This window comes from Cygnus olor, chromosome 12 (assembly GCF_009769625.2).
Source record: "Cygnus olor isolate bCygOlo1 chromosome 12, bCygOlo1.pri.v2, whole genome shotgun sequence".
In the NCBI taxonomy this organism is placed as follows: Eukaryota; Metazoa; Chordata; class Aves; order Anseriformes; family Anatidae; genus Cygnus; species Cygnus olor.
Genome location: NC_049180.1, coordinates 1,916,494 through 1,930,051, shown reverse-complemented (window position 1 = coordinate 1,930,051; position 13,558 = coordinate 1,916,494). Strand labels below are relative to the sequence as shown.

The following is a 13,558-nucleotide window of genomic DNA, read 5'->3' as shown; positions in this document are numbered from 1 at the left end:
AATAAACAGCAGAAGATGGAGACAAGAAGAAGCAGGATTTGAGGGAGGAAGGAATGAGATCAGGGGCACGGCCTCCAGCCCACTCCATTGAGCATGTTTTCCCCCTTAAAGTTTAGGTTGGTGAGCTCGGTTCTCATTTTCCCCCTTTTTGCTGTGTATTTTGAAAGCTGCCTTCCGCTCCAGAAGATGTGTCAGTGTTTATCCGAACGTAAATACTACTCCATGCCCTGGCTTCCCCGGAGGAGGGAGAACGTCGCAGCGGGTCCAGCTGCGGAGCGGCGGAGGTCCCGCAGCACCGCGAGGTGGAGAGGCGCTGGGCTTTGCTGCTGATGCTCAGAAACACGTGTCGGGAGGGTGTCACCTCCGCGGGCAGGTTTTGGGGCTGGCCCAGGCTGGGTGATGCAGTGGCGGAGGATATGAGCAGGCTGGGTTCGTGCGCGGGCATGGGCACTGCGGAGGTGAGACGTGTTTGGGGAGAAAGGTCCAAAAATAGGGTCTGGTGTGGTGTGGGGGAACGTGGCTCCGGTCCCCACCTTCAGCTGCCCACGTGGCTTTCGTGGGGCTGAAGCCACCTTCACTTGGTGTGACTTAGGTTTGCTCTCCTTGGTTTTGAAACCTCTCAGGAGCCCTGAACCGATGGTTCAGGAGCCAACATCATGTTCTGGACGTCTCTCCTGACATTCCTGCTAGGGTTTGGTCTCTGTGCCGGCAGAAATCTGACATTTCTGGGCAAACCTGACACTCTCCTGCCATGCCCCTTCCTCTCCAGTTTCCCACCACGAAGGTGAGGGACCGTTCTCCTCTTCCCTGAGGACATCCTCTTTCTTTCCCCACCCCATGCAGCATTAAATACGTATAAATATTTCTGCATCCTGCACCTCCAAGCCTTGGGTCTGCAGCTGTAGGTGGGACGCAGCACAAAGCTGTCACCCTTCTGTCCCCAAGGGGAATGGGCAGCCTCAGGAGCATGTACCAGCCCCAAGGGTGACAGCTGGGGACAGGTCAATGCCTGACCTGTGTCTGGGCTCGGGTCGGGGGTGCGAGGCTTTTGGAGCGAGCCTGTTTGTGCTGCGCATAAATACCGAATTGTTCTCCCCGCGCCATGCCTTATTATGCAAAGGCAAGTCCTAAAAAAATATTGGATTTCCTCTCTCGTAATTTAGAGGGAAAAAAAACAATTAAATAATTACCTGCCATTAGGCAGCGGTTGCGAGGTGTCCTCTCATCTCCCGTGCAGGGGAGCTGCCTGGCAAGGGGGAGCACCCGCGGGGTGTCCTCCTCCTGTGGGTGTGATGTCCTTGATGCACGTGGCGCTTGAAACTCTGGGAAAAGCTTCTTTTTATTCACACGCTTGTGCAAAAATCCGGGCAGAACTGCTCCGTCTGCAACAACACGTTGAAGAGGGTCTGTGCGCTGCTTGGTGCGGAAGGGAGCCGGGATGGAGAAGGGCAGGGGGGAAAGCCCAGGTGAGGTTAGGAGGAATTGAATTCGAAATGAAAAAAAGAAAAGAAAAAAAAAAGGATTAAATTCCATCTGGGTTGGTGACCTGCTGGAGGCAGGCTCAGCGATTCCCCTCACCCTCGGAGGTGGCACCCACCAGTTTCACTTCGAGGCTGTGAAACTGGAAAACCCAACGGCAACTTGGTTGCAAATGGAAAATGAGAATTACTCAGTCCTGTCTCAGCATTGAGCCTGGTCCGTGAACGAGCAAGAAGTGGGAGAAGCCGATGTGGTGACACCTCTCGGCAGGTGGCCCCGTGGTGGCAGGAGCGGTGGGTGGCAGGGGGAAGGTGGCCGCGGCTGGGACACAGTGGTACCCGTGGTCCCCTTCCAGCTCTTATTCTCTGAGGACACCCTAAAGCCGAGGTCTGCACCGGGAGCCCCATGGCCACGAGGCAATGCTAAAGCCATAGGAAGTGTGAGTCCTCCTCCTGTGGATGCAAACCGAGCAGCTTTCCACCCCCTCCCACGGCCCTTCGACCCAACTGCTTTCTGCACCGCTCGCCTGCTCTTTGCCGGGTTCCTGCCCGCAGCAGCGATGCTGGAGGAGAAAAATCCCACATCCTACCTCCGGCATGGGATGCTGCACCCCGGCAGCCCCTCGTGATGCATGAAGCCATGGCCCAGGAGCAGGGAGCGTGGGGCTGGCCGGGTGCTCCGCATCCCCCGCTCTCCTCCGCGGGTACAGGAAAGCCTTGAGCAAAGCGCAGTCGCCTCCGAGATGCCTATCTCGGCACGACCGCAATCTTTCAGCATCTAAACAGCCAGAAAATCGAGCCTTTGAGTTTCACACCTGCGAGGTGCCGAGGCCTGGATCAAGTGTGTGTTTGCGCAGGGGAGGGGAGGCAGCCCGGGAGGATGCGTTGTGCGCCCTGCCGCCACCGCCGCTCCCCCGGCACCGCGCTGGCACTTGCCTCCCGGATTGCAATTGCGAGGGAACAGCGTGCTTCTAGCAGGCATGGCACGTATTTCCAAGCCAAATAAAAGTCTGACCGCCGTGCAGAGCAGCAGAGCTGGCGGCGGGCAAGGCAGGGCGGCGGGACACAAGCCAGCCTGGTGCCACCCCGCAGCGGTCCCCTTCGGCGCAGCCGGTGCCACCGCTGCTGCGCGGGGACATTTCGCTCCTGTCCACTGCCAGGTTTTGCTGGTTTTTTTTCCCGCTGGGCACAAGGATGTAGTTTTCTGGCTCAGCGGGGGAAAAGGCAAGGCGAGCTTTGGTTGTTTTTATTAGACTTAAAAAGGAAGCTTTAAAGCAGACGTTCCTACGAGTTCTGAGCCCAGTCCGCACGTCGCAGCCGTGCCAGCACAGCCAAGTAGCAAAATCCTCACGTCGGCTGTTCGGCTCCCAGCTGCAGAAAGCTGGTGTCACCCAGCAGCCAAACCCTGTCCCCTTGCTGGGGGCTTGTGCTGCTCGCTGGGCATCCCCCCTAGCTTAGCACTTCCAGCTGGTCTGGCCTTGGGGTTCCCCCTTTGCTCCCAGCACCATTCTGGGCTGAAAAACTGTTATTCTGGTCCCAGGACTGCCCTGGGTAGCTGATTTCGGTCACTGCAGGCTGTGCCAAATGTCCGGGGACGTGGAGGGAGCGACAGGAATACGCACACACGCTCCTGTTTAATCTGGCTCTTGCTTTTGGATGTGGCAGCCCCTTAGAGCTCCCTTGTCATGCACTTCTGTGTGCTCAGCTGGGTCTGCGCCTGCTGCAGCTGGAGACAGAGGGGTCCTCGGGGCTTCGGGTGCCCCAGGTTCATGTCTGCCCCATCCCAGGCACAGGGGGCATTTCGGTGGGGAACATTCTGGCCCTACTTTTGACAATCTGGTACTTTTTGGCACTGCAAACGTGCCTGTTGGCAAGGGAAGAGGAGGATGCGGGGTGCCAGGGGCAGGCGTGCATCCTGCTCACATCTGGGCCCCTGAAAACGATGCTGTGCAGCCGAGCTGAGCGCCTCGCACCCACGTTTCTCAGCGAGGAGAAATGTCTGGGATGCTCTGAGATAAGGAGCCAGAATGATGGCATGGGAAGGGTGGCAGTGGCAGGACAGCAGCCACCGGCCACCAATTCCACTCCCTGCCTCAGTTTCCCTGCTCCTGCCCCGCTTTAGCACAGGGGTATCCTGCAATAGCGATGGTGAACAAAATAAAATAAAAAAGAAGAGGTAAGGAACAGAGATGGGGGATTTCTCCTGGGCTGAGCTGGTGAAGCAGGGATGTGTGTGGTGCTTGGTACAGCCTGAAGCTGCTGCTTGTGGTGCAACGTAACAGCTCGGTGGGGAGTTCTCGCTCTGCTCCTGCAACCCCTTCACCACCAGCCGCCTCCCTGGGGTCTCCCTGAGCTCCCAGGGGTGGCCGTGGGGAGCGCAGTGCTTCCAGGGGTGCTTCTGGGGCATCGTGCTGGGGTAGGCACCACCACGGCATCCTTGCAGCCAAACACACATGGCTCTTGGGGGGACTCGTGCCTCGGTTTCCCCATTGCAAGGAGGGTAGGAGTGCTCGGGTACATGCCCGGGATATCTGGCACGTCCCCGGCCGTGCTGAGAGCTGACAGTGACCTATTTACCTACAGCAGAACTTTCTGCTCCACTTGCTTGACCCGGCACCTTTCTGTTTGCTTAGAGCCGGGAACGTTTCCTCTCGGCCAAGCCTGGCGCGCACGCAGGTATGTTTGCACGGGCGCCCGTGCCCGAGAGACAGACTGCTGCTCTGTGCATCCCCGCTCCTCCACCTCCGAGGAATTCGGCCCCTTCTGCTGCAGTGCCATTGCAAAATTCACCCCCAAACGCTCCCACGTTTTTCTTTGCCCCCCATCCTTTAGGCTGCCCAGCCGTCGGCTCAGGGACGGGCAGTAGAAAGGTGACATTGTTCTGCCCTCAGCGTCCCGGCTCTGTAGCTGCCTCAGCCATGCGTGTTTGCATATGTTAAAAATATTTAGTCCGCTGCTAAAAAAAATATTATGCCCGAGATCTGGGGCCAGCTAAATATAATGCCATCTATGTGTCCGTGGCGCGGCGAGCCGGAGGCACAGAGGGGTACTATTTGTGGTCGGAGCGCGGGGCTGCGCTGTGAGCAGCGCTGCCGGGATGCTCCTGTCTGCAAGAAATGCTTTCACCCCCCCCAAGGGTTTATCCCCCCGAGGGATGAGGGGCATGGGCAGCTCTTGGCTCTGGTCTGGGGCTTTGCACCGGGCGCTGCTCGTGCTGGGTGCGTCCCCGTGCCCGGGGCGGGGACGCACAGGGCAAAGAGGAAAAGGAGATCAGGAGAAGATCTTGGCTCTAAGAAAAAGCAAAAAAAAGTGGACGAGCAGATGGGGCTAGCTCCTGTATTCAGAGCCAGGGGATGGCACATCGCAGGGATGAGCCCTGCTCCCTGAAACCCCCCTGTGCACGAGGTGTTTTTTTGGAGATGGGTGCATGGCACAGCAGAGAGCACGGAGACTCAAACTCCTCTCCTGTGTGCCGTGGATCCTGTAAGGGCAATTTACGGCCATTCCCAAGCTCGCTCGGGCTTTCCCCCTGCTCAGGCTGGGAAGAGGCTTCCCGAGAGGTTCCAGATAAAGAATCTCGAGCCAGCTGAGCGTGTGGGAGGGTAAACATTTCCCTGTAGTAACATCCCCCAGCGAGAGGCAGGAGAAAAGGGTTTGTTCTGGCCGCAGGGGGAGGACGGAGGGGAGCGAGGCTGGAGGCTTTCTGGGCAGGAGCATTAAGGAATAATTTCCTCCACTTTCTACAGATGTATTTATTTTTGAAGTGGGAAGAGGGGCTGGAGGGGGGTGAAATAATCCAGGGCAGAGCATGGAGGGATCCTCATACCCTCTTGCCTTTACTTTCGGGGGGACTTTTCCCCCTGCAAGAGCTGGGCGAGGCAGGAGGCAGCGGCCCCGCACACTGCGGCCATTCACAGCGGGCACGCTCGGGCCGGGAGGAGGATCATTTGTTCACGATACAGGCCGGGTAAAATGGGCTGGTTGTCTGAGCGGGGACGGAGCGTAATGTATAGAAGCGCAAGCCTCAATACGCCCATTTATTAGCGGAGCCCTTCGCGAAGCGGGCCCGTGAATAAACTATACAGCTCGCACAAAAATGTAAATGTTAGGGATCCCTCAGAGACATAATTACAGGAAAAAATAAGGACAGCTTGTCAGCCTTTGGGAAGCAGGCCTCCCGCTCCCCTCCCCGAGCTGCTGATCCGCAGCGTCCCGCTCCTCGCCGCGGCCCCGGCCCCGAATTAATCCCGCTGATTAACGACGGCCGCCTCTCCCCGGCCCGCGGCGCGCGCCTCGGTGCGCCGGGCGCTCGCATTCCTCCGGCCCGTGTGCCACCGGCTTCCCTGGACCCCAGTGAAAGGGTTCATTCATGCCTCCTCGCTGCCTTCTAGAGTTACCACACCCTGGGCCTCCGCTCCGCAGCGTCTCTCTGTTTTCCTTTCATTAGCAGGATTCCCAGCTTGAATGTCTGCGAAGGGCTGGGGAGGGATGCTGCGACCGGCTTGGCATCGGGGCTCTGCGCAGAGCTGCCCTGCACTCCTGCCGTTTGCCATCAAAACTGCTCGCTGTAGTCATAGGTTTGGTTTTGTTTTTTTTTTTTTTCCTCAAAAATTTACCTAAAAAAGCGACTCACAGCGCTGCTCCGTGCCTCAGTTTCCCCACGCGCAGCCTGCGGGTGCCCGGTTCCCACACCCCCCTGCTTTCACCCGCAGCAGCGATGGTTTTGGGGCCCTTGGCGTGGGACACGAGCGCAGCCAGGAGCATCACCGATAACCCAGATGTGCTGGGATGTTTTTTGCACTAGCCTTTGCCCCGTGTGTGTGTGCAGATGTGGGACGAGCAGCGGATGCTGGCCCACAGCCTGGTGCCACCCCAAGTCCCTTGTAGGGTGGCTGGAAGAAGCCCCCTGCAGGAGTGGGATCGGGGCATGGCCGTGCCCCAGCAGCCCGCGGTTTGGGTTATGTCGGCTTCCCTTCAAGCTAGTCAGCAAAGCCTTTACTGGAGCAAGATGAGATGAGAGCAAGGAAATGAGTTTCTGAGGGATCCGTGCTCGGGCACGGCGGGTTGCAAAGGGCGGTGATCAGCGCCGAGCAGTGACATGCAGAGGAGCCGCAGCTTTTGCCGCCCCCTCTGCCCCCCCACAGGTGAAAGCAGCCTTCCTGGCCCTGCTCTCCTGCTCAGCAGCCAGCTTTGTGGGGCTGCTGCTTTTCCATTGCTCTGTCCCTTCGTCTGACGGAGGTGGTTGTCCTCTCCCCATGGAAGGGTGCAAAAACGAGGCGTGGATGGGCGGTGGTGGGGACCCCCGGTGATGAGCACCCAGGTGGGAAAGGGGCTTTGGGAAGGCTCCGTCCCTTCCTCAGCAGCGGTGACGCCTGGTGCCAGGACCCCACGGGTGCTCCCCGCGGCTTGGCTGGGCTCCTGCAGCCTCCGCTGTGGTGGGAACGGCGTGGGCTCCTTCTGTCCCCCAGGGATGTGTCCCCACAAGTGCCCACAAGGGCGGCAACTGCTGTGTGCCAAGGCTTCAAAATCTCCCTTGCAGACACTGTTGGACTTGAAATAAATAGAGTTGTTGGCTATTAAACCTGCTCGTCCCACTGATCAGACTGCCCGCACGCTTCGCTGCTACCTGGCTGCATCTCCTGGTCTGGAGCCATCGTCCAGAAACGTCCCCCAAATCCTCGCAGCAGGACCTGGGGTGCCACTCCCCATGTCCTTGGCGCAGGCACAATCTGCCTTACCCTGCTCTCTGACTTCGAGCCCGTAGTCGCTCGGCTTGTGGTTTTGAGAAGCCTGAAATAAAGAACAAGCAAATGGCAAAGATGAGTGGTGCTGCCTGCGCAGTTCCCAGCCATGAATCAGCCTCTGGCTCCGCTCTGAGCTTTGGTCCTCAGCACCTGCCCCGGGGCAATCTCAGGACTGCTTGGCCAGCCCGTGCTCTCCGATGCTGTGCGAGCGTGGGCTGTGGATTCAGACCAGCATCAGGCACCCATGATACATGCTATGGCCAGACCAAAGCCTTTTTTCATCCCATCATTTGTGCGAACATCATTTTCTTTTGTATAAGATAAGTTGGGGTCGTCACCACCTGGGGGGAAATCGCAGCTCCTGGGTAAGAAGTGAAGCCCAGGTCCTGCGAATGATGGGCTGGGTTTTATTTTGATACAGCCCTATATGTATTTTAAGCAACGTTTATTAGTGATTTATTTCGTGTAGAAAGATGCACCTGGCTTTGATTTATGTTACACGAGAAACGTCTTGGCCAAAGCAAAAAGCACAGAGCTTAGAGAGGAGGGGGACACGAACTTTTTCTTTTATGGTGCATAATGAGACGTTTGCTCTGTGACAATTATATAAGTGGTTTCATGTTAGCGGATTCAAAACAAATCTATGAATACAGCATGTATTTTCAAATTCATTGTTTTGCCTCTGAATGAGTCTCCTAAAAAAGTCCCCGCCACGGATCTGGAGCCAGCTCGCTGCTAGACTGGTTTCAGCCCCAAGTAGCTCCGCTGGCTTTGGGGAAGTTCCTCGGGACTTACCTCATGTGCTAAAATGAGCTTTTTTCTGCCTTCATCCCTCCTGCTGGATGTGGTGTTGTGCTGGGGACCGCATCCGTGCAGTGTTTCGTGGTGACACTCGCCGAATAGATGTTAGAGGCTGGCGTCGTGCTACTCTTCTTCCCGGAACATGGCATCCTATGGATGCATGGAGGCTACAGAAGGGCTGTTTTAGGGGGTTTTCCCCAAAAAGTGGTGCACTACGTCAGCCAAACCTGCAAAAAGCTGTGCACAGGCTTACTTTCAGAAGGCAATAGCCAAGGTGGTGCCGAAGCCTGGGGGGTGCTGGGGGAGCCGGGATGGTGGCACGGTGGTGGCACGAGCCCGTCCCCATCGCCCCCATCATTCGGAGCTGCCGATGGGCTGGAGGCGAGCCGGGCGAAGGCAGCCTTTTTCAGTCCCTTCCTTCTGGTTTTCATCAAAACAGGCCTTTGCTGAAATTGCGCAGGCCTTTGGAGAGCTTTTGATCCAGACCGGTGTGTATTATCCTAGAGCAGGTTTCCGTAGGACGTGGGGCGTAACGGGAGCGAAAGCCTCGTGCAGGCAGCGTGGACGGGAAGATGTCCGAGGGCACGGCCGAGATTTCACTACAGCGATGAAAAATGCCTGTTTGCTTCTAGGGAAGAGAAAAAAATAGAGTGAGAGAAAGCTGTTAAATACGAGTAATTCAAAACCGTGCGCGCTTTATCGCAAACGATGTCCAAAAGTTGCTGGAGCCCCACTATTCCCGTCCGCAGGAGCCAGCCCGACTTTTCAAAGGCCGCTCACGGAGGTTGCTGTAAATAAGCTCGGGCTCGTCCGGGGGCTGCCTGGACACCGGCCAGGCGAGGGTTTGTGCTGAAACTCCGCTTGATGGCCGAGATGAAGATGACAACAGATTCTCTACGCTTCGCGGCGCTACGGAAATAATCGTCGCAACGTGGACGCGTCGACCGGTCCCCGCCAAGTTGTGCCGACCTCAGCCCGGCTCTCAGGCTTTACACCCGCTCCTGTCGGAGGAAAGCAAGGCAGACAACCCCCTCGGCCTCTTATCCTTACAAACTGGCAGAGCGCTTTTTGATTGTTACTCTTCACACGGGCGGCCCCGATCGCGGGGGCCAAAATCCCCCCGGCGCTCGCAGCGCCGCAGGCGGGCAGGGCCTGATCCTGCTCGCCCCGGGACGGCCGCAAATCGGCCCCAGCTGCCGGGAGGGCAGCGGGGTGGCTCTGGATTTACTCTGGTGTAACTGGGAGCGGGCTGCTGGTGCGGAGGATGTGTGCCTTTGATATTGTAACCTAAAACTGGCAGCTTTCCCTGCTCTGGCAGGAGTTTAGAAACATTGCCATATGAGCTGGTTTTCCAGAGGGGCCTGAAAATGCAATCCATTATCTGATATTTTGGAGCAGCTTTTTTAATTAAGGCTCTGGCTAAAGGGCTGATTCGAGAGGTGTGTTTTTCTTGTCCTTAGGGACTTGGCACATCCTGGCGTCTGTCACCCTCCCGAAACTACAGAGTCACTTTTCCTCCCGTGTCGTATTCGGAGCAAAGCCCTTTTATTATTTTTTTTCCTTTTTTTTTTTTTTTTTATTTATTTTTTTTTCCCCTACCAGAGGTGCAGATAAATCATTAGAGCCTCCGCTCAGCTCGTCTCCTTCTCCCGTAGCCCAACTTCTGTGCGCTACTGGCTGGTGCGGCTCGGAGGGGGCGTGAGCAGCGCGGCTCCGTGCCTGTGGTCAGTAATGAAGACTTCTCTTTTTATACACAGATTACGGAGGAACTGCACGGGCTGAGACGGCAGCTCTTAATTCCCCGACTTTTTGAATCTCCAGCCGTCGCCGAGGAGAATGCAGCCCTCCCCTCCGGCCGGCTTATAATGAGGTGAGTAAACACCCTTTTGTCATTTGGGGGCTCGCTCCCTGATGGAACATAAATATTATTTTTTGTTCGGGGCGAAGGACGGGGAGGAAAGGCGAATGTGCTGCTTGCCACATGTCAGTGTTCGGGTTTTAGTACCTCAGCCCCGGCGATTTCCTAGGGTTTGCTCTCCTGCGTGGTCTGCCTCGCCGACGGGTCCCGCGTTTCGCCCTGCAAAGTCCCCTTTCTGCAACTTTTCTCCCCGTTTCTCGCTCATTCAATGACTCAACGAGGCTTGTCAGCGCTAAAAAATGATGCCGCTCCGCTGCAAAGTATTCGGGCTATTCGTGTCATCCCGGACCTTTAAAAAGGAAAAAAAGCCTGGCCGTTCCCCTTGCCACCCCCCGGCTGCAAACTGCCCCGCTCTGCTGCCGGCCTCAGCCCGTCCCTGTCACCGGCGGGGGCACCGCGGCTGCCCGGCAAGCGAAGGGTTAATCCCGCTCCCCCCGCCCCGAGTTCATCTGCAAAAAATATGAAGTGAGGATGGATCTGCTCATCTGCTGAGCAGAGAAGTTGCCTTTGATGTCCGCCCTTCCTTTCCTCCTTCTCCTCCTTTTTTTTTCTCCCTTTTTTTTTTTCTCCCTTTTTCTATTTTTTTCTCTTTTTTTTTTTTTTTCCCATTTTTTCCCCTTTTTAACCCTTCTTCCCGTGCCGGCCACCTCCCTGGTGGGGCTCGGAGGGCCAAAACCTCTCCCTGCAGAGCCACGGTCTTGGGCTTGGGGGGGGGTCCCCCAAGGAGCAGCGGCCCCCCCCAGGCGTCCCCCCCGGGCAAACTGCCCCCCACCCAAAAATCCCAAATCCCCCCCACCTCGCCTGTCCCCAGGGCTGGCCCAGAGCCAGTTCCCGGTGCCTTTTGCTTTCTTTCTTTTTTTGGGGGGGGGGGGTATTGGGGGGGAGTTAACCCCTTTTCTTCGTGGCTGAAGGAAAATCGCCGCGGCCGCTTTAAGGCAGCAGTCCCTTTAAGCGACTTTCCATTTGCTGCTTTGGAGAGCTGAGAATTTGGTTTCCCAGATTTCCTTTGAATTGTGTGCAGTAGTTAGAGGGAGTTTAAATAAAAAAAAAAAAAAAAGGAAAAAAAAAACACAACTACTGTACGCTCGGGAAACCTTCTGCAGCAGCAGCAAGATGCAGGGAGAAAGGGAAAAAATTAGTTTGTTTTTTTTTAAAAAAAGTCGCCTGCTACAATTTTCCTTTGCTTTTCCAGTCCCATTGCCTCTTCCCTGCGTGGGGAGCGGTGGAATTGGGCAGTGGTAGAGAGGGAACCCCCTGACGCCCCCGGCCCCAAGTTGCCCCCCCCCCGGCACAGGCTGCACCGGGCACCGATGGGGTTAACGGCGCTCGCCAGCTGGGGAGCATCATAAATTTGCAGCCGTGCCCCACCAAATTAATTCGCACTTTCTTTTCCTAATGTTTGCGCCGAAGAAGAACGAACAAAAAAAAAAAAAAAAAAAAAAAAAAGGGAGAGAGAGAGAGAGAAAAGACCCTAAATAAATAAGCAGGCTGGAAGGGGGCTGGGGGGAGGCTCTGTTTCCTCAATTAGCTGGGACTTGCCTTCTCTTGACGAACGGAAGGCAGCGCGTTTTAGCCTCTGGATTTGTGGAGCTTTCTCCAAGTGCCAAGTCTGGTTATACGGGGACTTGGGAGGGTTCGCTGGAGGAATCCGAGGCGCGCTCTGCTCCGTTAACTCCTTCGGGGCTGAGCGCTGTTGGAGGCGCGTGCCCGAAGCGCCGGCAGCCGAGGAGGAAGCGTTGGGCACCCGGGAGCTTTGGGGAGGGGGCTGCCCGTCGGGACCCCCCGCAAGGTGTGCTGGAGGAGAGATGCCGGCACCCCGAGAGTGCCGAGACACCCTGTGGTGGAGCCGGGATGCTCGTCCTCATCCTCAACGAGTGGCTCACGGGGCTCTGGGGAAGGCAAAGAGCCCCTGGTGCAGCTGCGTGGGAGGTGGTGGTGGGTCGGAGCGGGGTCCTCGTGCCCCGGAGGAGAGGCTGAGGATGCGTTTTGCTGCGGTGAGGCACCAGCATCGCAGCCCACCTGGGCTGTGCCATTTGGGGCCCTACGGCACCGCTCCCGCAGCCAGCAGCCATGCAACCAGCAACGGCAGGAATTGCTTTGGGCGCCGCGAAAACATGGTCACAGTTTTGGAAAAAAAAAAAAAGCGAGAATTGGCTGCACGGCACCGCCAGCAAACACCTTCGGATGGGGAGCTCTGTAGGACCCCCCAACGGGGCCGCTGCAGGGAGGTGCTCCCCAGCAGGGCGCAGTCACCTGTGCACAGGTCGGCGAGGGCACGTGGGGGAGCGCCTTCACCTGTCGGGGAAAAAAATCCTCCTGGACATGCAGAACCCTTGCAAGGGAGGCTTTGGCCGTGCGTGGACGTGGGATGTCGTGACGTGGTTCCTGCAGACCCGCCGTGCCTTTGCCCCGTGGTCCCCATCGCGCCCCGCGCTGCGCCTGGAGGGCAGCCCGCCCGCCTCCACCAGCACGCCACGGCTCCTTTCCCCCGCGCTGGAACTGTAAAGGGGCCTTAAAAAGGAAGCAAAAGTAACTTAAATTTAATTTACACTCACTTAGAGGCCTCTTTACGTGGCTGGAGGAGCATAAAGGGGCCTTAATGCAGCTGGGAATCAGCCCCTGCGCGTATCTGCCGGCTGGCTGCTGGGCATTCACGTTGCACAGGCTCACCTCCGGCTGCAGGCCAGCTTTTAATCCCTGAACCCAGATATAACGACGTCCAAGGAGGAACAGCAGTGGACCAAGTGGGGTTAGGCCTCGTTTACACGTGGGGAAAGTGAAATCAGGGCTGGGCTTCCAACGAATGGTTTGCAGGGAGCGTGGTCGTGGCTTGCCAAGAAATTTGCGATACCTCACCGTAAAAGTTTTATTAAAAAGGATCGACTGTCTGCCTGCCTGCCTGCAGAGTCAAAAACCATTATCTCCTTCAGCACTGCTGTCTGCTCGGACTTGGAAGCTGGACTTCTCCTCGTTATCGGCCTCTCCTGCACATTTTGGGCAGGGAGCCCTGCGGGTTTGCCACGGTTGGGTTTCCTCTGTGTGCCGCGCTCCGGCGGCTCGTTTGTCACCGTGGCTGTTCGTCCAGGGACCCGTGATTAATGAATCCTCCCCCCGCGAGCACGCCCCTGTTGCTGCTGGCTGCTGGACCAGCACCTCAATGCTCTCGTGCCTCTTCTGTGAAACGCGAGGGAGCGGAGCAGAGGACTCCTGGAGGGGACGGCTGGCCGTGCTCCTGGTGGCCGAACGCCCGCTCGCATGGATGCAGCTTCCCGGGGAGTCTCACCCCGCTCTTGCCTTGTTATCACAAGCAAAGCCTGCTCCTGCAGCTTCCAGCCAGGCGAGGACATGGGATGGCGGCTGTGCACCCCGGGAGGCTCCGGGAGGCTGTTTGGGGTTTGTCTGTGTCCCTCCAGACCCCTGCTGCTCGCTGACTGGAGCCCCCACAGCGACCGCAGCTGGGGAGCTGCTTCCTTTAAGGCCCCAGCACCACGTCGTGGCCCAGCCAGGTGATGTGTGACACCAGGTCCAAAAGCCACTTAGCAGCGTCCCGACACCGGGAATCCCAAAGCCACTGCTGTCCTGGGCTCTCCGCATCCCGGAGGAGCTGGAAGAAGTAA

The 13,558-nt window shown here is 57.3% G+C and overlaps 1 protein-coding gene and 1 long non-coding RNA gene across 10 annotated transcripts in view; one reads left to right on the top strand and one right to left on the bottom strand.

Moving 5' to 3' along the window:
* ZNF469 (zinc finger protein 469) overlaps nucleotides 1–13,558 on the top strand; it is a 228,773-nt gene that overhangs the window by 172,432 nt on the left and 42,783 nt on the right. For 8 of the 9 annotated variants that reach the window (XM_040571504.1, XM_040571502.1, XM_040571506.1 and 5 more), the window contains one exon: nucleotides 9,781–9,893. The gene's annotated coding sequence lies outside the window, so the exon portion shown is untranslated. Of the gene's footprint in view, nucleotides 1–8,639; nucleotides 9,704–9,780; nucleotides 9,894–13,558 lie in introns of those variants that run through there. The other variant, XM_040571510.1, reaches the window with a different exon arrangement.
* On the bottom strand, nucleotides 5,501–10,663 carry LOC121076879. Its single transcript, XR_005823777.1, has 4 exons — nucleotides 10,029–10,663; nucleotides 8,277–8,651; nucleotides 8,018–8,173; nucleotides 5,501–7,268 (listed from the first exon to the last, which is right to left on the bottom strand). It is a non-coding gene; the product is annotated as an uncharacterized LOC121076879 (long non-coding RNA).